The 23,531-nt window shown below is 41.3% G+C and overlaps 1 long non-coding RNA gene across 2 annotated transcripts in view; it reads right to left on the bottom strand.

Annotated features, from left to right (window-relative positions):
• Window positions 1-2,694: 2,694 nt before the first annotated feature.
• LOC123282975 (uncharacterized) overlaps window positions 2,695-23,531 on the bottom strand; it is a 45,837-nt gene continuing 25,000 nt past the window's right edge. The window contains exons 2-3 of one of the 2 annotated variants that reach the window (XR_011502082.1): window positions 14,581-14,770; window positions 2,695-5,508 (exon numbers count right to left, since the gene is read on the bottom strand). This is a non-coding gene — a long non-coding RNA (uncharacterized lncRNA). Of the gene's footprint in view, window positions 5,509-11,302; window positions 13,185-14,580; window positions 14,771-23,531 lie in introns of those variants that run through there. The other variant, XR_006523370.2, reaches the window with a different exon arrangement.

Genomic DNA, 23,531 nt, shown 5'->3' with positions numbered 1-23,531 from the left:
TGCAAGCCTTTTGTCCCTTTCTGTACTAGCCAGAACATTTCCTTAAAGTTTGGCAGGAGATTAACAAAAAGCAGAAGATTCTGACCAGGGAAGAAAAGTCCCCGGCAGAATCCGGAAATTGCTTGATGTGGTAGGAAGCTTTTGAAATGGCTTCCAACGATCCCCACTTTGTGGTGTTCATGCCCCTGGGTAATTCTCTCCCCTTGAACGTGGCTGGACTAGTGACTTGCTTCAAAATCTAACAAATGAAATACCACAAAAATTACTTCCAAGATTGGGTTATAAGACAGTGACTTCCATCCTGTTTGCCCTCTTTTGTTTTCTCACTTGCTGCTCTAGCGGAATTCAATTGCCACAACATGAGCTGCCCTATGAAGACACCCACATTGCCAGGACTAGGGGCAGTCTTTGTCCAAAAGCCATTAAGGCCCTCAGTCTAACAGCCTGTGAGAAACCGAATCCCACCAACAGCCATATGAGTGAGCCTGGAAATGGATCTTGCTCTCATCAAACCTCAAGAAGACTGCAGCCATGGCTGGTACCTTGATTGCACCTTGTGAGAGATCCTGAACTGTAGGACCCAGCTAAGCTGTGCCTGGATACCTGACTCACAGAAATTGCGAGATAGTAAACGTCATTATGGGTAATTCATTCCACAGCAAGAGATAACTAATGTACTTGGCAATATCTGTTTTGCTCATTAGGTAACACTACAAATTACTGGAGCTGGAATTTCACAGGATAATTTTTTTCACAACTTATTTTGATAACAACTAGCTTAAGAAAGGGAGATGTTGAAAAATAAGACACTTTCCCTCTGAAGGTGGCAGTCTAAAACTTCATCCTTGTTTATTTCCCACCTCCGTGAATGTACCAACCATCCTGCTTGTCTATGATGTAATCACTTCTCACATTTACCTCCTCAAGCGATCCTCTACTCTCTGTTAAGGATTCAAATGCCTTTGTCATTTTTCCAGCCTTAGAAGGAAAGCCCTTGCAGATCAAGACCATGTCAGATTCACTAAATTATTCTACCTTCTACTCTAGCAGCATAATCTTTAATAGGTTGAATCATATGACATTGCCCATATTCAATTTTTTCTGAGCTGCAAAGACGTCCATTTCATATGGTTCAACTTAACACCTCTCTGATATTGCTTACTGCTCTGTGTTGTCATGCTTTTTCACGTGCCAATCTCCTCTTTTAGACTCTGGCAACTTTAGGATAAGAAATAATGATTTGTTCATGCTTGAATCCCTGACATCTGGCCCAGCGGCTGCCACATGGCAGACATCAATAAACATCTGAACTGAATTGTTGATTTGCTTACATTGTCTTGCAAAGCAATTAAGTATTCATTAATACAATAAATATTTCCAAAGAACCTAAATTTCAGGCTAAGTGCCAGAGTTACAGAGATGAGTCAGTCCCTGTCACTGAAGTACTTACCACCTAATAGCAGAAAGACAGATAAGTAAACAGAAAATTATAATCCATTATGGAAAGTGCTTGACTAAAGGTATTAACACCGATAAAAGTCACAAACAGAGCTACTTATATATAGAACGGGAAAATTTCCTAAAGCACGTAATTTCAGAGCTAGCAGAAAAGTGACTGCTAGTGTGGGTTCTGGACTCAGTCAGGCAAGGGTTTCTAAGTCCCAGGATCTTGAGAATGTGATTGTATTTGGTTATCTATTGTTGCATAACAAATTACCACACACATGGTGCCTTAAAACAACAAACATTTATTATCTCGTAGTTTCTGTGGGTCACGATTCTGGACGTGGTATAGCTGAGTCTGCTATTTCATGGTCTCTCCTGAAGCTGCAACTGGGTTATCAGGTAGGGCTGGGGTCTCATCTGAAAGCTCATCTGGGGAAGCATCTGCTTCCAAGCTCACTTACATAATTTCTAGCAGGATTCAGTTCCTTTCGAGCTGTTGGACTGAGGGCCACAGTTCCTAGCTGGCTTTTGACTGGAAATTCCATTAGTTCCTTGCCACATGGGCATTCCCAACATGGCAACTTACTTCATGAAAACAAGTAAGGAAGAGAATCTGCTAGCCAAAGAGAAGTTAACAATTTCTTGTAATGTATTGACAAAATTGACATCCTGTCACTTGTGCCATGTTCTATTGATCAGAAGCAAGTCACTAGGCCAGCCCACGTTCAGGAGGAAGCCATTGCACAAGGCTGTGAATACCAGGAAGTGGAGATCACTGTAGGCCATTTTAGAATCAGCCCACCGCAGTGACTTAAGCTCTCTAAGCCTCAGCCTATAGTGTGAGAATTAAGAATAGTACAAACTTCACAAAACTGTTGTGGGGATTATGTGAAATGACGCATATAAAGTGCTTGGCCCAGGGTGTCTAATAAATGTTACCTTTATTATGAATGTGTAAGAGCATTTCATCCAGAAATGGGGGCAAGAATATTCCTGGCAGAAGGAAAAGCATGAATGAAGGCACAGGATCAGGTTGGCGCTTGGTATATTCAAAGAAGGGAGAGAAGTTCATACGCTAGAAGGTAGGTTGTATAGGAAGTGAGCATGGCAGAGGAGAGGGAGGTGGGGCCAGCCTGTGATAAACTGGAGATATTACTTGATCGTTAGAAATGACAGGCAGCTGGAACTTGCATCACTTAAAAAGTATTTATTTAAAAGTATCATTCGAAAAGTATTACCCTTATGCATATTAGATTATTTTTCAAGGTAAGTCAGCATGTTAAGCAGATACATCTCTTGCTGTGGCACTTTATAAAAACACACATGAGTGCAAATATATCTATAAATAAATCACTGGATGAAAAGGTTTCAATGGAGAAATTGGGCAGAAACACAATTGTTGTCTGTAAATAGGAATGTAATGAGAGATGGAAGCAGGAGGAGCCCAGGCATAAACACTGTCCTGCTTCCATTTGGGAAAGGATTTGTGAAGAACAAGAGGTTTCAGGTGACTTCTAAAAGGAAGACAAAAGGAGTTATTGTAAGAGTGGGTAAGGAAGGGGATGGGAGCACACTGGAGATGGGATCAGGCAAACTGAAGTAGAGGTTAGGATGGAAAAATAGGAGTCATTAGAAAGAAAACCCACCCACATCAGCTCTGAGGAGTATATTTTGGAAACGATTGCAGGCAATCATGGTTTTAGCCTTGGACCAAACTGGATCTCCATCCACCTGAGGCCTGGAATGGCATTACCTCTGTTCCTGTAGCAGATGGCTTTGGTGCCCAGGCCACCTCCCTCAGCCTACCTGTGACTTGAGCTGTGGCTGAAGACATAGTTTCCAGGCACGCCCACAGCTTCCTACCTGGAGCAGCAGTGCACTTCTCAACCTTCTCCTCAGGGCCTGAATATCCAGCAAGCCCAGGACACAGAGGAGTTCACACCACACAGGCTTCCCTCCACTGGGGGAAGGCGATGTCCCAGCCTCCCATTTTTTCAGGACAATTCTTCTACCTAGTTCCTCAGAGGGTCCCCAGCATGATGGATTCCCTGTGGTGCCCAGTAACCAGCTCAGTAATATGCTCTTTAATGTACTAAAAACCATTACATTGCATGCTTTAAGTGAGTGGATTTTATGGTATTCACTTAAGAATATAAGAAGAAGAAGAAGCTCCCCTTTATATGCTCCAATTATATCTCAATAAAACTATTACCAAAAAAAAAAAAAACCCACTTCTTCTGGGATTTCCCTGCCTCATACCCTTGCTTCCTGGGATCACCTCCCCAATAACTACCTGCACCCAAGTCCTTGTTGGGTTCTATTTTTGGAAGAACTTAAACTAGGACAGGCCCCATATAATTGCTCATTGAGCCACATTTTAGATCCACTGACATTCATTGAGAAATGCAACAAGAACAGTCTTATAGCAGCTTCTGCAGTGGAGATATTGCCAAGAAATATGTTGACCTCACCTCCTTATGTCTACCAGATAAAGTCCTACATTAATGTCTCTAAAGTTGAGGGCTCCAAAACTTTGCTTCTGTACTACTGAGGGGCTTTCCCTCTTTGCTTCAGCCACTAGGAAACATCATCCAATCTATAGCTTGACTAATGCAATTAAGAAGGACTTTATGGCCTATAGAGCTGGGTTCTATTTTTATCTTTCAGTCTTGACATTGTATTCAAATTTATTTTTTCTTCAATCAAGATTTTTTAATTGTGTTTAATCATTTTATCATATGTATTTCTTACAATTAGCCTCAAATCTTTTATGGATTAAAGTAGGGTATGGTTAACTAAAATAATGTTACTTTCATCATACCCTTTAATGAACTGCTTAGTTCTTCAAAAAATATCACAATTACAAATTTTTTATGCATGCAATGCATGTTTGTTATTGAAAATATGGTGAAGATAAAAAAGTAGAGAAAATCATTTCCATAATCCTACCAGCCAGATATAAACCAAAATGTATTGGTGATTGTGTACTTCTAATCTTTTTTCTTTATATATACTATTTACCAAAATTATTTACCTTGTCTCATTCTCTGATTAACATTATATTGAGAAAATATTCCTTTCTATGTCTCTAAGAAGTCTTCAAAAATGATTTTTATGTCTGCAGAATGTGTACGTCATAATTTATTGAACCATCCTCTTATACTGAGAATTTTGCTATTTTCAAACTTTCCATTCTTAGAATGATGTGATGAAAAATCTTTGTATATATACCTCTAGATATATTACTGATTACATCCTTAGGATGAGTTATTAAAAGAGGCACTCCTGAATTACAGTGTACAAATACTTTTATCCAAAAACCCGTAACAATTCATATTCTTATTGGCAATGTAAGAGTATGCCCATTTTCCAATCTTTCACCAATATCGGGAACTATCTTTTTAAGAAATGTCAACTTGATAATGTACTGCTCAAGATTAAAGAGCCAACTAAATAGAGTAGACCCATCTGAAAATCACTTGACTTCTCTCGAAACACTTTCCTATAAACTCTTTAATTTCTACTTAAAAGAAAAATATTTGATTGAATAAACATGTATTGCCCATCTACTTGTGTAAACACGGTCCTCGATTCTCAGTTCCTTTAAGCAGCATTGGCTTGATGAAATTTCTTGGCTCACGTAAGAAGTAGGGCTTTGCCATGTGCCTGGGAGGCTCCGAATTGCAAATACAGCCAACGAGAGGAAAATCCACAGCTACACGTTTTGGTGCAATGCCACCATTTGTCAGACACTGTTATAAATAATGTCTTTGAGAGTTTTAGAAGTGTGTACTGTGCCTGGGAGGTGGGACATGTGGAAAGTTCCCCTGGAGTGTCAATTTTGAAACGAATTCCAACGACGAGGTCACCACTGCAGCTAGGTTCTCCTCCTAGAACAGTGACTCCATGGGAAGTCCTGTGGTCTATAATACAGCTGCCGCTCATGGAGGGTGAGAAGGTGAGATGAAAACAAATCTCCTTCTTTGAGGTCTATGTCACTTGGAAAATAATTTACTTCAGTGGGTGGTTTTGACATCTTCGAGATTCTGGCTTTAAGTTAATCTATAAAACAGAAATTTCAGTTGAATTAAGTTTCTGCAGAAATTAGAATTTTCTCCCAGACTATAAGGCAATCAAACCACTTATCAGACAAGCCTTCATTTTGGAATTCAGAGCCATTCCAGTGCCAGTTGTACTTGGCCAAGAGGAGTAAGAGGAGGTGGGGAGGGGTTGAAATTCGGGCTGGATTTCCATGCCTTCCTCTTTTCAAAGACCCATTATGCGAGTCCATCTTACTCCTCTTATATGCCGCAAACTTTGTTCTCTGCTCTAAGGACGACAGATAGGGACCAGGTCGGGTCTCCTGCCTGGAAACTCAGAAGCAATGGCTATTGCTCTCACATAGGCTAGTGCATGGGCCTACAAAAGAACTCTGGCACACATGGAATCCATTCTCACTCCAACACCCTGAACCCCAGAATCCTCTCTCCTTGCACTTACACTCCAGGTATTGGTTCCCTCAGTCAGATTCCCTCCACTTCTCACTCCACTGCACAAGTTCGTGCATGTTTGTGCACACACACACACAGAGTAAGTGCCCAGCAGTTCCTTTTCGCATACCCTTTTGCACAGTGGGAACTTATTGTCTAGTTTTCCTGAAATTCAATTCTTTTTTCATTCCTATTCCTCGTATTTTTTAGCATGATTGTGATGGGGGGGACTAAGGCAATTCAACAGATGCTTCACCATTCCTTTGGTTTGTGTATTATATCTTTCAAAAACGAAGAAAATTCACATTATTCAATGTCTACGCATGATATAAATAAATGTTTTATATATCACAGAGTGTAATCGTCATGCTCCAAGTTAAATTAACCCGTTTTAAAACTTTACAGGAAACATTTTGCTTTTCTTTAGATTCCCAAAAGAGAGAGATTGGGGAAATAAATATCTCCACCCTTCTACCAAGAAGAAAAAATTAGCACATTTGGCACAATTTGAGTTCAGAGAAAGGGCAAAAAAAAAGTGTAAGTAAATGAACATATAGCCATTTATTTTCATATCCCACCTCGTTCCCAAAAGGATTTATCACAGAGGAGAAGCAAACTCACCAAGACTGTGGCAACTTTCACCTCAACTCATGGAGCCAAAAGGAAAATCCCAAGCTTCAATTTGGATTCGGGTTCTTAGGACTTTATCTGAACCATCCCCTAAGATTGTGAGCAGAAGTTTAAGGAAACTTAAGAAAGAAAGCAATCAAGTCAAGATTTTGTGGGTTAAAGCTAATTTTATTTTTTGCCTTGGGATTCACTATATAGCGCAAAGCAACTTCCTCTTGTTCTCCCCCAAGTTTTCCCCATGAAGCAGCATGTGCTCCACTCTGGGGAGGAAAGCGCATATACTCTCTAGCGTGTTTTTCACATCATGAAACAGGCAATTTGGACTTCAGGGCAGGAGCCTCAAACAGCCATCAAAACTGGGAGTGAGGCTGTGAGTCAAGAGGAGTCATGAGTCAACAGCAGAAAGGCTGCCCCAAGCCTGGGTTGGTCCCGCCAGTAGGTGTTACTTTCGCCATTAATCCGGGGCGCTCTATGGATGGAAGTTGGTCCCCTCCTGCCAAGAAATACACAACAAAACTCCAAACCAAACTGAAATCTGCCAGTTCTGCAAGTCTCCTCTGAAGGCAGAGTTGGGCCTCTAAGACAGGATGCAGAGCTTGCCTGAGAGGGCTGACAGCAGCCTTGCCCAGCCAGGGCAGCAACGGAGAGCCTCCTGGTTGCCATTGCAAGCTGCTTCACTTCATCATTCAAAGTGGCTTTTGGCATTGGGATTAGTATGATTGAACGCAATCTCAACAATACCCATCCTCACCTACTGTCTGAGACCATGAGAGCCCATCCACCACAGTTTATTAGCTTTGGTTTCATTCAGCCATGATTAAGTTCCTTTTAGCATGCTTTCCTTGTCCTCTTCTGGTTTTACTTCTCTCTGAAGGAGCTTTACACTCTAGCTTGAGGACCCCAATTTCCCTAGTTTTCCTACTTAGGTATGCGCTTATAAATTCAAAGGCATCAGGAGCAAACAGAAACTTCCCTAGTGACCTGCAGTGACCATCATATTGAAAATGAGTCTGAGGGTCTGATTCCTGTACAGATTTTTACCTTTCTTCTAGTCCTTGAGCACATATTGCAGTCAATAGGTCCTCCTGGCCAGTAGGGGGAGCTGCACTCTGTCACTGTTAGAACAATTGGCTTGTGGATTATTTGCAAATTGCTTTCTGGTTTTTTGATTCAGATTTATAACTCTAACTTCATCTTCTTCCCTTTCTTATTCTCCTTCTCTTCTTTCTTGGAGTTAGAGACTTATGAAAAGTGAAAGCATTCTTAGAGATCGTTGAATTCAGGGATCAGCAAATTTTTTCTGTAAAGGGCCAGACAGTAAATATTTTATGCTGGGCGGGTTATACAGTCTCTGTTGCAGCTACTCAACTCTGTCGTTGTAGCTGGAAAACCAGCACAGACAATATGTAAGCAAATGGGTGTGCCTGTGTTCTGGTAAAATGTTATTTACAAAAACCACTAGTGGCAGGACTTGCCCGAAAGCAGGGACCCCTTATAATCTAACATGTTCATTTTCTCTTTTCTTTTTTAGATAAGGAAACAGAATCTCAGAAAGGTCTACCGACTCATCCAAGGTCACCTAGCTAGTAATTGAGAGGTAAAAGAGGAATCCAGGTTTCCAGACCCCCTTTATAGAGTTCTTCATTCTCTGAGTTATTTCCTGTAGTGAAAGTTTACCCAAAAGACCTGAACAAATCTCTTAGCTGTCTGTGACTGGCTAAGATCTGTCATACCCACTAGATAAGAGCACTTTTTAACTTATTGACATAAATATGTGCAGAAACACGATGCTATAAAGACTAGTTTTCTTGATTCTGGCCAATGGGTTGGTTCAGCCACTGACTTCATGGTAGACAGAAGCAGGTCTGGGTCTAATTACTGTACAGATCTGTTACCTTTCTTGTAGTTTGTGAGCCTATATTACAACCTCAACTGTGATCATCAGTTCCTCATATATTTCGCCAAATTTTACCCCTGGTCATAAGAAGGCAAAGTGAGAGAGAGCATGTGGCATCATGACACATCCAACTCCCCACCACTGGAAAACAACGGAAAGAACATGCTCCCCTTTCAAATAGCTCTAAAATAAATTAATTTGCCCTGTTATTGGATGAGCACCATTGTTTTGGCGTAGGTAAAACACTCTTTGGGAGGTACTATGATGAAGCAGAAATAATCTATGTTGTCAGATCCTTATTGTGTTGAGTTGTGTGTGTTGAACTGGTTAACCTCTTAGAGACTCAGTTTCCAGACGTGAGCAGTGGAAATAGTGAGATTTTCCCTAAAGAGCTGTTGTTTAGATTATACATAGGGTGACCATGTAATTTATTGTCTAAATCAGGACACTTCTGAAAGGGGAAAGGAGTTCTGTTATTAATTGTGTGAGACCAATAGGCAAAATACAGGACTGAGTATATGCCCACTCAACTTGTACAGCCTGGTATGTGGCTCGTAGATACTTGACAAATCTTGGTTGTCTTCCTCTTCCTTTTTCTCAAGAATGCAAGCAATTCTACATTAATATCCTTCTGTACTATTTATAAATGTAATTTCAAGCACTCTGACTGGACAGTGAAGCCTGCATTTCTCAGCTCTGTTTAGCACTCCCCCTCCACCGTCCTTTTCCTAATCCTGCAGAAAACCAGAGCTGTGTGATTCCACGCACCCCACCTCGCTCACTCTGCCCTTCCAACCTCTCTGTGACACCAGCAGGGCCTTAGGGGGCAAAAGGAGATGGCATTCACTATTCTGCCAAAAGCACAGATGGTAATTTGAAACAACAACATTCCTATTTGGGAAGGAGAAATGTTGTGCTGTGAATACGACGCTTATGAAAGCATAAGGCCTGAACGCCTTGGATGGGGCAGAGGGCTGCGTGGGGGTTTCTCATCAGTTCAACCCGCGTACACTACATGAACTCACTTAGAAATAATAAAGCCTCTATGCTCTCTCAGTCTTGTATTTGTCTTAAACTCAGGCCCACAAAATTGTGCCAAATTATGTGTTGTTCAACTTGCACTGCCCCGAGAACACTAAGCTCATTTTATAAGTTAACTGTGCTGTATTTATAAGACTTCAGCATTAGAACCAGGAGTTATCGACAGAGAAAGGGAAATAAACAGATAATTTTTTAAAACTCGAAACTACAGCCATTTTTCTCTTGAAGCTTGAATCAAGGTTAAATTCGTTCAAGTCCCTGTGTGACATTTACATACATGGACACATAAGCAGATATGTTATACACTACTCAGTGTGTGAGAACATGTAAATAAAGAGGATTAAGATCAATATCACACATCGCATTTCTGAGTTTTGCATCTATTTTAAGACAGGACATTTTGGATGAGCTTTACTTTCACTTCATAGAGTATGTTTTTTTTCTATATGAAAATGTAATTTCTTCATTTCTATTTCAAGCTAGCTGTTTTACCCAGGCCAAGAAAATATTAATAATAATTTAAAAATTCTTTTGAAATGTTACATTTTCAATATTTTTAGAAAGTTTCTTCCCCTTCCCCCCGCACCCCTCCGGTCCCCTCCACCATCAGCCAGTAAGGCACAGACAGTGGTTAGGGGTTCAGAGTGTAGGTTCAAATCCTGGCTCGTCTACTTCCTGCAATGTGACATTGATCAAGTTGCTTGGCCCCTCCAAGCCTTGTTTTCTTCATCTGTAAATGGGACTAATGATGGTTCCTACTTCACAGAGTTTCTGTAAGAATTAATTACATGGAAAGTGCATAACAGTTTGGCAGACACATGGGAAGGGGTACAAAAATGTTGGCTCTTACGCCTCCTCCGAACAACTCACAAAGTTACTTGCTCCTCTGTAAAATGTCTCCCTTCCCTCCTTTCATGTTAACCAGAAGTTTGCTGCACCCCTGGACTGCTGCTGTGGTCTCCTGTCTGGCCTCCATGTCACCTACCTGCCAATCTACCCTGAATGCCTATCAAACGTCTTTCTAAACTAGCGCTGTCATTCATATCTCTTCACAAACACCTTTAGAGCCCCCCTATTCCTATGAGATAAAATCCAAACTCCCAAAATGTGACAATTCAAGGTCTGAGACAATCTGTCCTGATCTGCCTTTTCAACCTTACCTTGAACTCCAAATGTGAATTACTAATCGCACCCAGAGCCACTCCTTTCCCACCTGCACACCTTTCCTTCTCCAAGGGCCATGTTAACTTCCCCTCCTCTGTAAAGCCTCATCTACCTTCTCCATCATCACTGGCTCACCCCGACAGCGAATCCACCCCCCTTACTCTTGCTATAGCTCATTTGGCACTTAGTTATAAACTATCTTGCGACAGCTCTATGATCAATGTAGTGTTAATATCTTTTCCCAATTATAATGTGGACTTTTCGGGAGCAAAGAATACATTTTAGATTCTTCTGATTTCTGCCACTTCCACATAGAAGATGCTCAATAAAATGTTTTTGGAATGAATGGATAAATTAAGAGAAGTCAAAATATGGTATAAGAGGTCAGCATTTGCAAGCCCAAAATCACACTTTTTGATAAAGACCAGAGGCCTTAATTTATAATAACTGTAATAGGCTTTTCTACCCTAGAAATGTATAAAATGCTATCACTCATAAAATGATGTTGAGAGATATAACTGACATTCCTTTGGGCCAATTCTTGTAGATGAATATTCCAGAGAATTTGGTCAAATTAGGAATAAAGGCAAAAAAAAACATATTTAACTATCTTATTAAACCCGTCTCTCAAAATTCCCTCAGTTAAATCTCCCTTTACTAAAATTCCAGGGAACCAAGTCCAATAAATGATTAACCTACATACAACAACCCATCAAATATAAGATAGAGATTCAAATGGATCTTTATTTTCTAAATATATACAATATACCTCGAAGCCCCCTTTAAAACAATATTTGTCACAAAGGCAAGATAATTTACTGTGTTCATGGAGAAACTTGATAATGTCTCAACATTGCCCGAATGTCTGAGACATATGCTAGCCATCAGATCCCAAAACATGTATAAATGCATCTGTTTTTACTCAGAGCCTCCTTTTACATCTTTATGAAGTAAGCAAAACTGAAAAGTCACAAGGAATAAAAAGATGGTTGTAACATACACAGTACTAATCACTTAATCCTCCCTCTAGTGCCCATGCTGTCAGGGCCAAGGACGATAATGCCGACGCTAATACACGCTGTCTGCAGGAGCTGTCACTGCCGCCCGAGTCCCTGAGTTCGATTTGTCAATACCAGAGGGATTACAGAGAGACAAGTACATCACTGAGTAAAGTTTGTGTCCAACGTGGATCCAGTTTCCCCGTTTGTCAGTGAGTGCTGATGGATCCAGGAGGGCGGTGATGACACCGGCTGAGCTCTTCGCAGGCAGATGCAGGGGAATTTCTGTTCCAACACAGAGTAATAGGCATAAGAGCCCAGAAAGAACAACTCAGCCGCCCAATCTCCAAAACAGCAGGGCTCTCTTAACTCATACTTCACCGGAGCAGTTCCAACACAGCTGAAATCCAACAGGAGAAAGCGTTGGCTTTTAAAACACCTGGGTGCTTGGAAACCAAAAATCAAAGACCACCTTCATCACTGTTTGAGCCATCACTGTCTAGGCCTCCCACAGCTCTGCAGGAAGAACAATAGGAAGAATAACCTCTCAGGGAGGTGATGAGACTAAGGGAAGCAAAAAATCAAATGCCCGTGGTATGGTTCCTGCAGCTCCTGGAGGTGGTTCGCGAGGTGAGGAAGCAGAACCCGCTGTTCAACAGCCCTGAACTGAAGGAACAGTTGCCCAACCCTATTTCTGCTTTGGCTGGGGATGTCCAGCTTAGGAGTGGTGCCAAGCTCGACTCATCTTGCTTTAAAGACTGTCATCTGAAACGCCAGTTCTGCTCTGCCACACCTTTCCGAAAACCTCCATTCTAATCCAGCTGGCAATCAAAGAAACAATGGACAGGGTCAAGTAGCCAGTCTTTGTTAGAGTGAAGGCTGATGATGTCTAGAATAACAGGGAGTCAGTGAAAGGAAAAACCCCTCCACCTACAGCACTATGACTTTTGAGGCTTCACCTGAGCCTCCCTCGCCTCACCTGAAAGTGGGGATCATCATGTCCACCATTGCAGTCTAGAGCCATGAGTGAAGTAGACAGTTTGTGTAAAAAGTACCTGGCATTGTTTCTAGAACTTTGCAGCCACTCAAGAATAACTTATTAGCATCCTCTTCCTGAACACAGAGAATTCCTGGAACATGAAATGGTTAGGGACAGTTTCCAATGCCGCTAGACCGGAGCGGCTGATCCTGGACTCTCCTGGATCCATAGAGTATAAGAAGGTGGCAGTCAGTCCAGTGGGAAGAACTATTTTACCAATATCTTCATAGTTGGCTCTGACAAATAGGGTCTTCATCTTCCCCGCTCCCCTCCAGGACGTAGTACAGCTTTAGCAGGATGTAGGAGGCCTTAGCCATAGTCCTTTGTGCCTCAACAGATAATTGAAAACACACAAAGTTTAAACCATGGGGGTTCTCAGTCTACCACAGCAAGTGCTCAGTCAGATTTTCCAGACACTTTTTTCCTTTGTATAGCAGAAAAACAGGTGCTTGGGAGGGATGGCCTCAGTGCAAATCCAGCTTAGGGAAGAGACAGATAGATTGGGAAAATTTCATTGAAGCATTAACGAAATTGAGGCTTACATTTCCCCAAAGTTTGCTTTCCATCACACTGTTCCATTTCCAATGTAATGGAAAATACTATGTGTTAAGTTTCTTACTGAACACATTGCGTGTGTTCCAAACCTCTGAGGACCATTCCAGGCAGAGAGGTAGTAAAAAGAGGGACCCAGGGCAAGCCCTAGTCCCTGTAAGTACTGGGACTAGCAAGCCAGACATTCGGACTTTAGTGATGCCCTAGTTTGCTGATGGTCTCTGCAGACTATCCTCCATATGCCCCCACTGAGGTTAAAGAACACAGTATCATGTAAAGAGGGATTGTGAGAAGCCAGCACCTAGAAATTAGAGAAGAGTCTCAGACGGCCTTTGATCCTCTGCTGGGGTTAGCATGAGAGTCTGTCTGGCCACAGATTCTGAGCCAATGGTGAGTTATTCTTGTTTTTCTATATAATCCAACAACCAACCAACCACCTCCCTGACTTCATCTCTTACTACTCTCCCCTGGCTTCACACAATCCAGAGCCACACTTGCCTCCTTGATATTCCCTGAAAATGCATGCATGCTCCAACCTCAGGGCCTTTGCACTTACTGTTTCCTCTGCTCAAAACACTCTCCCCTAGATATCTACAGGGCTTGTTCTTCACTTCATTCAAGCCTCTGCTAGAATGACAACTTGCTGGAGAGAACTTTCTTGACCACTGCATCTCAGACAGCACCATCAGACTCCCTCCCTAGCTGCCGCTACCACCATCACCGTCACCCCTTGTTCTTTTACCCTGCTTTGTTTTTTTCCCCAGCATTTATTACCCCTGATATGTTATATCTTCATTTGTGTTTTGTTTATTGTCTGTCTCCCTCACTGCTGTGTAAGTTCCATGAGAGCAGAGGCCTTGTTTGTTTTGTTTATTGCTGTATCCCCAGGTACTATATTTGTGCTTGGTACTTAGTAGATGCTCAATAAATATGTGCTGAATAAATAAAAGAATAGAATTTTTCATATTACGGAATGCTAGAGCCATGAGGGGCCTTGTAAACCATTTGGTTTCATCTTTTTGTTTCATAGGTAAGGAGATTGAGTCTGCTGAAGGGAAATAACTTGCCTGAGAGCCCACAGCTAGTAAATCTAACAACATAGGAGGCAAGACGGGTGATCAACATGAAAAGGCAAACATCTGTGGTTTGGTGAAAAAGTGGTTCTGGACGAAAAGAAAAAGAGAAAGAAAGAAAGAGAGAGAGAGAAGGAAGGAAGGGAGGGAGGCAGAGATGGAAGGAGGGAGGATATTAACACATTTTACTGGCCGCGGAAGAAACTCTGGTGTCCAAACTTGTTTTAGATCCAGCTGAACTAATACTTACTATGTATAAAGCACTTTGCAAAGCACATCTTTTACAAGCAGGCAAACCGAACTTAGGAATGGCGCCGGAGAGGTCCAACTCTCCATTCATCATTGTGGGGCACTGGAGAGTTGCTAACCGCTGAGGTTTACCTAAAGAACAATTATTGCTTTGGTTCGAATCTTCACCTCCAGGCAGAACTCCACTCATCCTAGAAAGAGGGAGGAAACAGATATTTGTTGAACCGCGCATTTTGTCAAGGGCTTTCAAGTATCTCGGTTAATTTTCATAACATCTCTGCAGCCACTTTACAGATGAGAAAAGTAAGTCTCAGAGGACGAAGTGAAAGGCTCAAAAGCCCATAGCTGATCAGTGGCAACATCAGGGCACCGAGTTGGCTCAGTCTAACTGCGAAGCTCATGTTCATGTCACTCCATTTGGCTGTCCTCTCTCATTGTAAAGAACTTCAGAGAAGAAAACTTCCCCAGGCACATTCTTACCTAGTTTTTTTAAAAAAAAATTTTTAATTCAAAGTATAATTGACATATAATATCATATCAGTTTCAGGTGCATATCATAGGGATTTGATATTTGTAGACGTTTCTAAATGATCACCACAATAAGTCTAGTAACCATGTGTCACTATAGAAATTTCTTGCAGTATTATTGACTAACATTCCCTACTCTTTACATTACATCCTCATGACTTAATTATTTTATAACTGGAAGTTTGTACCTCTTCATCCCCTTCACCTATTTTGCCTGCCGCTCAACCCTCCTCCCCTCTGGTAACCACCAGTTTGTTTTCTGTATCCGTGAGTCTGTTTCTAAGTGTTCATCAAAGATGGATGAATATAGAAGATGTGGTATACATATACAATGGAAGATTATTCAGCCATAAAAAAAGAAGAAAATCTTGCCATTTGCAACAACATGAATGGACCTAGAGAGTATGATGCTAAGTGAAATACATCAGAGAAAGAAAGACAATTACCACATGACTCCACTTATATGTGAAATCTAAAAAACAAAGTGAATGAACAAATAAAACAAAAGAAAAACAGACTCATCTAGCTTTTCTATACCCACCCAGAGGCAAGGTGGACAGATGCTTAGTCACCAGAGTGTCTTCCTTAGGTCCCTCAGTTTCCACTGAAGAATCTGATTCTACCGCCCAATCATAAGACTGCTATAGCCTTCAGATTTGACAACACAGAACCCACGCACGGCTTTGGGGAGGCGAAGTGCGGGGGCTGGAGTCCATCAGTATCCCCCAAAGCCACCTCTAAATAAACCTGCAATCCAAGTAAAAACAGTGTGCTCCCCATGTGAATGTGGCTTTGAAACTCACAGCCTAGCACTAAGGTGACCAACTGTTCCAGTTTGCCTGGGACTGGGGAGCTTCTGGGGAATTTGGGGGATTTCCAGACCCCAAACCAAGAAAGTTCTGGGCAAGATGGAAAAAGTTGGTCATTCTACCCAGCACCCCCACATCCAACCAGACTGTCCTCCTTAAGCCCCCATCCCGTGAAGAAGTTCTGAGGCCCCTATTGTCCTCAAACTCTCTTGCCCAACTTTTGATTGAAGCTTCATTGATTAAAATGTCGATTATAGAAGATGGATTAAAAGATACGCATTTTTCTCTTTTTTTTAATTTTAGATTTTAATCTTGGATTTGTTGGAGCTCCAGAAATATGTGCCAACAGACCACATTCTTTTAGTCCTTTTACAGACTTCCTTTCAGAGGATGGTGCTTTGATATTTTGCTTTTATGTAATATTGATGACACCACAAGAATTCTCTTAAATTTAATGGGGGAAGGAGAGTGATGAGGACAAAGACCACTATATGATCCAATGTCATCCTCAATCTACTAGAGAAATTTACTTCAGATCTAAGTGCCAAGGAAATCTCTGTGTCCCTTGAGAAACCACATTTTCTATAGCTTTTTCTTTATGCAAATTAGTATCACATACTTGATCTCGTTTCTCTTTTTACTTTGACCAGTAGGACATTCAGAGCTGAATCTGCTGCTCAATGTTAAAAATGTGTGGGACTTTTTTGTCTGTTTATTCACATTTTAACCTTGTGCATTTTCCAGATCTTAATTTTTTATGTAATGCAACAAGGTGATAGATGAGAATATGATCATTTGTGCATTTTATTATATTTTATTTATTTTTCTTATATTTTATTATTTTATTATAATTTTCAATTTCTCCTCACAACAACCCAGTGAAGTGGGTATTATCTGGGGGATTTAAAGTACAGGTTGGAATCGGTCAGACAAAGGAAAACTTTGGTTCAACACTGGATTGGGAATTTAAGATAAGAGGCAGCTGAACAAATATAGTAATGATTGGTTCAAAATTTTCTGATTTATTCCAACATTTGTCAACACCTTCTCTATGCTACCTAGGAAGATGGAGAACACTCAGCCAAAAGTTTCATAGCTCCTGTCACTAATTCACTCTCTCTGCATGATCTCAAGTGAATTGGGAAACAGCCTCAATTCCTATTGACCAATGGGTGACAAATAACCAGCCTTGGGCCATCTGGCTTTATATTCTCATGTTATCTTAGGAGTAGCCTGGTGTAAGGCAGGTAATGGGTTTGGAGCAGAATCTCAGCCCCAGTATTTGTCACCAGTGTGACCTTGGGTATGTCACCTAAACAATTAGACTCTCCGTTTCCTCATCAGTAAAGTAGAAATAATAATATCCACCTTAGAGGATTGTTATGAAGACTAATTGAAATCATGCTTGTGTAAGCACCTCCCCCACCCCCACTCCCGCCACCCAGCACAGTGCCTGGCAGGTAGTGAGAGACCTAAAAGAAAAGGTCTTAGCTGTGACTACGGAAAAGTTAATCCTCAGACTGACAGGGCTCACACTGTCCCTGGCAGGGACTGGAGATTTTATCATAAACCTCTGGCAGCGTTGCCTAATATAACTTTGGCCACTTTTGCTCATTTGTTAAAGGATCCTACACAGACCCAAAGCAGAGGCCTACATTAAAGCAGTTATTATAGTGGGTCACTGGGGTTCTTTGTCCCTAGGCAACAATGAAACTGAATTAACAAGCAGTCACAGGGGCAAACCACAGGCAAGGAACATTAGAACTTTGCAAAAAATCATAAACTCTTAAAGAGATACAGTGCTCCACAGGCCAGCCTTTTGAGATTCCTGCTTTTGTGCATACTGAGCTGAGTGGAGCCAACACATTAAAGCAGAAGTGTGCTGTGCAACACTGTACGTGTTCATCCTTAGGATACCTGAGATCCAGCCTCTGAGAAGTTGCAGACGCCTCTCAGATTTTGTTAGCTAAGGGCACATTACCTTGTTCTGTCCTTCTCGCCTCCTGCTCACTTCCTCCCTGTCTCCATTCAGCCCCCTACCCTGACTGAACTCGATATTCTGTGAGCTTCCCACACCACCATCTCTAAATTCAAACAGTGAAATGGGCAGAATAAATAAAACAGACTACAAATTTCACCCCATTCTTTGGATCACAGATTCCAATCACCAGAAACAGAAAGACGAACAAGAAACAAGACTCTGAAATCTCCAGCTGGCAGCATCAAATGCTTTCGAAATACTCCGTGAGCTGGAGATTTAAAGAGGAAAGGGACAGTGCCAGTGAGCACGGCAGAGCACCTCCCAATAAATTCTATTCCAGGGCATGATTTGAATATGTAGAGTATTCAAAGTGTAAATTCTCAGAGCTGACGCTTACAGGTGGTCGGGGCCAACCTCTATCTGATGCATGAATCAATCTTAGACAGTTTTCACTAACAGAGAAATGCCGTCCAAGGAAGCCCACACCCCCTTTGGAATGACTATAACATATAAACTCGTCTCATTTGTCACAGTCTCTGTAATTTCTCTTTCATATTGAAGCCATTTATGTATTTCCTGAGTACCTGCTGTGGTGTCAGGCACTGGGCAAAGGGAGTGCAATGGGGAACCGGGGAACAGGAGACATGTTCCCTGCCCTTAAGGAGCTTATAGTGTAATTGTGGAGATGACATTAATCAAACATGACTGAGAGTGTGGGCTAAGTACTCTGAAGGAAAGAGAAAGGATAGTTCTATGACCTGGTACCACCTAGGCTCCAGGGAAGGGAGCAGGGACGAGAGTAGCTGGAAATGCTGCTCAGAAGAAGTAATGACAAGCTGAGAGCTGAAGGATGAATAGCAGCTAACTCTTGAGTGGGAGTATGGGCCAAGCACATTCCAGAGAGAACAAGCAAATGGCAAGAGGGATCATGATACACTCAAGGAACCAAAAGAAAGCCCATGTGACTCCAACATAAGGCAAGTGGGAAGAAGCTAGCAGGTCCTGCAAAGGATATTGTTTTTATTCTCCGAGTGGTGGTAACAACTGAAGGAATCTGTGTGTGTGTGTGTGTGTGTGTGTGTGTGTGTGTGTGTGTGTCGGACCCAATATATGTGCCTCCTCAGATTCCTACCTCAACTGTCTTGCAGACCCCTGGCTGCTTACTCGTGGAGAGCCTTGGATGACATAGCTATGGGAGCTGCCACCTTACCCCTAGCACCATCCACTGCCAGGACCTTGCCACCATATGCATGTCAGGCTCCAGCATAGGCTCCAGCACGTCCTTGGGTGCCCAGGCTCAGCCCTGCCAGTTGGCTCCATGGAGGCTCTGCCTCCTCCTACCGCTTCTGGAATCATCTGGAATCATCTTAGGGACTGAGATCTGACTTCCACAGGAAATGCATCCATAGGAGATGGGAAGGAATCAATGCACTAATTCTCTCACCCCGCTCTTCCTTCCTCCTATGGAATTTTGGAGGCCCATTGGTTCCATATGGCCTGTCTAGAGATGCCCAATTGATTGTGCCACTACCTGTGTCTCTTTGCGGAGCTGTAGCTAGCCTCATAATCACACCATCACCTCACTTCTTCCCTTTTCTACACCTTACTTCTTTTCTACCTGGATCTTTGTCCCAAACCTCAAACAAGGCATGAGCACTTGAGCTTTGCCTTGGGCTCTGCAATCTGGAGAAATTGTATGTGGAAGACAGTATTATGCAGGGGGGCATCTGTGCATGTGTGTGTATGTGTGTGTGTGTCTGTGACTGTGTGTATGCACATGTGTGTGCTTTGGGTGTATTTGGTGAGGAGAAAAGGAAGTGGGACCATGACAAAGTCACACGAAGTCAAACATTCATGTTTTGAAAAGATCACATGTGGCTGCATATGGTGAATGGAACGGAGTGCTGAAGGCGATGGTAGCAGTCCAGGTGAGAGGTGATGGTAGTTTGGCCACCTTGTTGACCCTTTGAGCCCTTTAGATGTCCTAAGACAGCAGTCGTCTCCCTTGGAGCCTTCTCTTCTTCGGGTTAAATACTTAAGCTCCTTCCCTTTACAACCACTATGAGTTTTCTCAGCATCTTGTTCGCTCTCATCCGGACAGTTTAGCTTGTCAATATTCCTCTTAAAATGTGTTGCCTGGAACTAAATGGAAGAGTCTGGGGGTCCTTTGAACAGCAAGAGTAGAAAGAATTGCCATTTTCCTTCTTCCAGACAGTGTACTTCCATTAACGTGGCCTAGTCTGAAACCACCTTTTCCTTCCCAGGTGAGCTTCAAGTCTTTGAGCCCCACCACTAGTCCTGCAGTCAAGAACACCTTGCTCATTCTCTGCTTGTATCCTACTTACTACTATTTTTATTGTTGTTGTTTTAACTGACATGTTGGGCGATGTATTCATTCCAATTATATTCCATCTTATTGCTTTTGGCCCATTGCCCCAGCCTGTTGCAAGTTTGAAAGGAGATATAGTGTAGTGGTTAAGAGCAGGGGATCGGAAAGCAGACAGTTCTGGCTCAAGTCCTGGCTCCTTCTCTTATTAGGAGTGCAGTTTGGAGGTATCGTTTAAGTTCTGTAAGCCTAAGTGCACGCATTGGGTGGAAAAAGAGTACTGCTCTATTAGTCAGTTTCTGTAGAATAATAACAAACATTCTCAAAATTTCAGTGGTTTACAGCAACACACATTTACTTTTATACTCACGGGTCTACAGATAGGCCGTGATTCTGGTGATCTAGGTGGACTCAGGCTTCCAGTTGCATTCAGGTCTGTTCCACCAGAAGGCCCCTGATGGTACCCGCCCCCCTCAAAAAAAAGGAGCAGGGTATGTGTGTGGGAGAAACAGTAGACCTTTGCAACTTCAAGAATATTTCAGGAATTTTGCCAATAATAGGTTTTTTAAAAAAGCTTCTCATGCATCACCTAGATGATTTTTTTCTGAACTGGAAAAAACGAGAAGACTGGCAAACAGGGAAGGAAGAACAAGTGACTTATCTCTTAGACTAAAGTGAGCCTTCTCTCACCAGCTTGTTTCTGAGGTATTGTCAGAATGTGAGCACTCATGGATGGTTGAATCAAAATGTTTAAGACAGGAAGGGAATTTTTCAATACAACCTTCACTCTTATATTTATGTATAAAAAGTAATACATAAACATATGAAAAAGTGCTCACTGTCATTAGCCCTCAGGGAAATATAAATTAAAATCACAATAAGATACTGCTACATACCCAGCAGATTGGCGAAAACGAAAAAGACTGACATACCAGGGGAAGGCGAGGATGTGAAGCAGCTGGAATTTTCAAACACACCCCAGTGGGAGTGCAAATTTACACAATCACTTTAGAAAACAGTTTAGCAGTAACTCTCAAATCTGAACATACACCCTATGATCCAACAATTTTACTCCCAAGTATATACCTCACAAAAATGCTTACATATGGGCACCAAATAAGATGTGCAAGAATTTCAAAATAGTGTTATTCATAATAACGCCAAATTGGAAGCAACCAAGTGTCCATCAACAGTAAAATGGATGAATAAAGTATGTGATACACTATGAAATATACTAAATATCAATGAAAATGAACAAACCACTACTACATGCAACAACATGGATGAATTTCATAGATACACTGTTGAATGAAAGAAATCAGATGTAAAAGACTATATAGTGTATAATTCTATTGATATAAAGTTTAAAAACAAGTAAAACTAACCTCTTCTGTTAGGAGGGATAGTAATTATCTATGGAGATGAGGAAGTGGTAGAGACTGAAAGGGACATGAGGACATTCTATTTCTTGACCTGAGTGGTAGCTAAATTGGTAATGTGTTCTGAATTGTATCTCCCAAATGATACATCCACCCAGAACCTCAGAATGTAATCCTATTTGGAATAAGGGCCTTTGCCAATGTAGTTACAGTAAGGATCTTGAGATGAGATCATCCCGGATTCTGGTGGGCCCTAAATCCCATGATGGATGTCCTTGTAAGAGACAGAAAAGGAGAAGACAGAGAGACACAGAGTGGAGAAGGCCATGCGAAACTGCTGTGAAGATGGAAGCAGAGATTGAATGATGCAGCCACAAGCCAAGGAATGTCTGGAGCCACCAGAAGCTGAAAGAAACAAGGAAAGATTCTCTCCTAGTGCCTTCAGAGGGAGTGTAGCCCTGTCGAGACCTAGATTTTGGACTTCTGTCCTCCTGATCTGTGAGAGAATAAATTTATGCTGCTTCAGGCCATCACATTTGTGGTAATTTGTTATGACAGCTCTAGGAAACTAATACAGATTTTGGTACTGGGAAGTGGAGTGATACTGTAACAAATAACTAAAAGTGTGGAAGTGGCTGTGGAAATGGGTAATAGGAAGGAGCTAGAAGAATTTTGAGGTGCATGATAGAAATTGCCTAGGTTGCCTTGAAGAGATGGTAGAATAATGGACTTTAATGGTGATTCTGGTGAGAGCTCAGAAAGAAATGAAGGGCAAGGGAGAGAAAGCTTCTATCATCTTAGAGAATATGCGTGTCATCATAAACAGAATCTTGAAAGATATGTGAACATTAAGGTCTTCTGGTGAGGAATGTGTTTTTGGAAACTGGAGGAAAAGTAATCTGTTTTATAAAGTGTGAAAAAACTTGGCTGAATTGAGTTATACTATTGGGTGGAAGGCAGAACTTGTAAGCTGTGAACTTGGATATTTTACTGAGGAAATTTCCAAGCAAAGTGTGGAAGATGCAGCCTGATCCTTCTTTACTGTTTATAGTAAAATGCGACAGGAAAGAGATAAATGGAGGAAGAAACTGCTAAGCCCAGTGAGCCAGCACTTGATGATTTGAGAGGTTCTTGGCCTATCCAGATTGCAAAGGATGCTAAAATTAGGAAACTAATGCAACAAGTGTGCTCACTTAGTGATAATACATCAAGCTGGTACTTAAAAGTTATATAACTTTATGTTTGTAGGTTATACTGAAATGTTTTTCTTTTTCAAGAGCCATACAAGCTCATGGTTGAAAAATTAGAAAATACATTAACAAAAATAAAAAGGTAAAAACATTATCGATATTTCCAATACCTAGAGACAGCCCCTGTCAACGTTTTATTTTATATGCACCTAGATTTTCTTCTACATATTTTTATATTTCTACATATATTTTTGCCAAAATGGGATATTATCACACCTTCTGATCTACTGGCTACTTTTTCTCTTAACAATGTATTTATTGGCGGATAACTTTCCAATAAATATACCCCTATAAGATCATTCTCAAGGCTTAGGAAAATGGTAAGTGCTTTACAGGTTTACATAAATTTCATAGTAGTATATTTTATTTTTAAATTTTATTTGAACGTCTTTTAAAAAAATTGTTAATGAATATAGAAGTTTATAAAGGAAAGAGAAAAAGTCCTATTCCTTGGGAGTAACTTACTTAAACTTGCGTTTCTTTGATTACAAGCCAGATTAAATATATTTTCCTATTTGTATTGACCATTTCTATTTCTTCACTGACCTTTGCCCATTTGTTTCTATTACAGTGCTTATTTTTGTCGTGTAGACTTGTAATATTCTTTACGTATTAAAGACATTAATCTCCTGTTTGTCTTATGTGTCACAAATATTTTTCTCAGTTTTGCCATTTGCTT

Source organism: Equus asinus, chromosome 1 (assembly GCF_041296235.1).
Source record: "Equus asinus isolate D_3611 breed Donkey chromosome 1, EquAss-T2T_v2, whole genome shotgun sequence".
NCBI lineage: Eukaryota > Metazoa > Chordata > Mammalia > Perissodactyla > Equidae > Equus > Equus asinus.
This window is presented reverse-complemented; position numbering and strand designations above follow the sequence as displayed.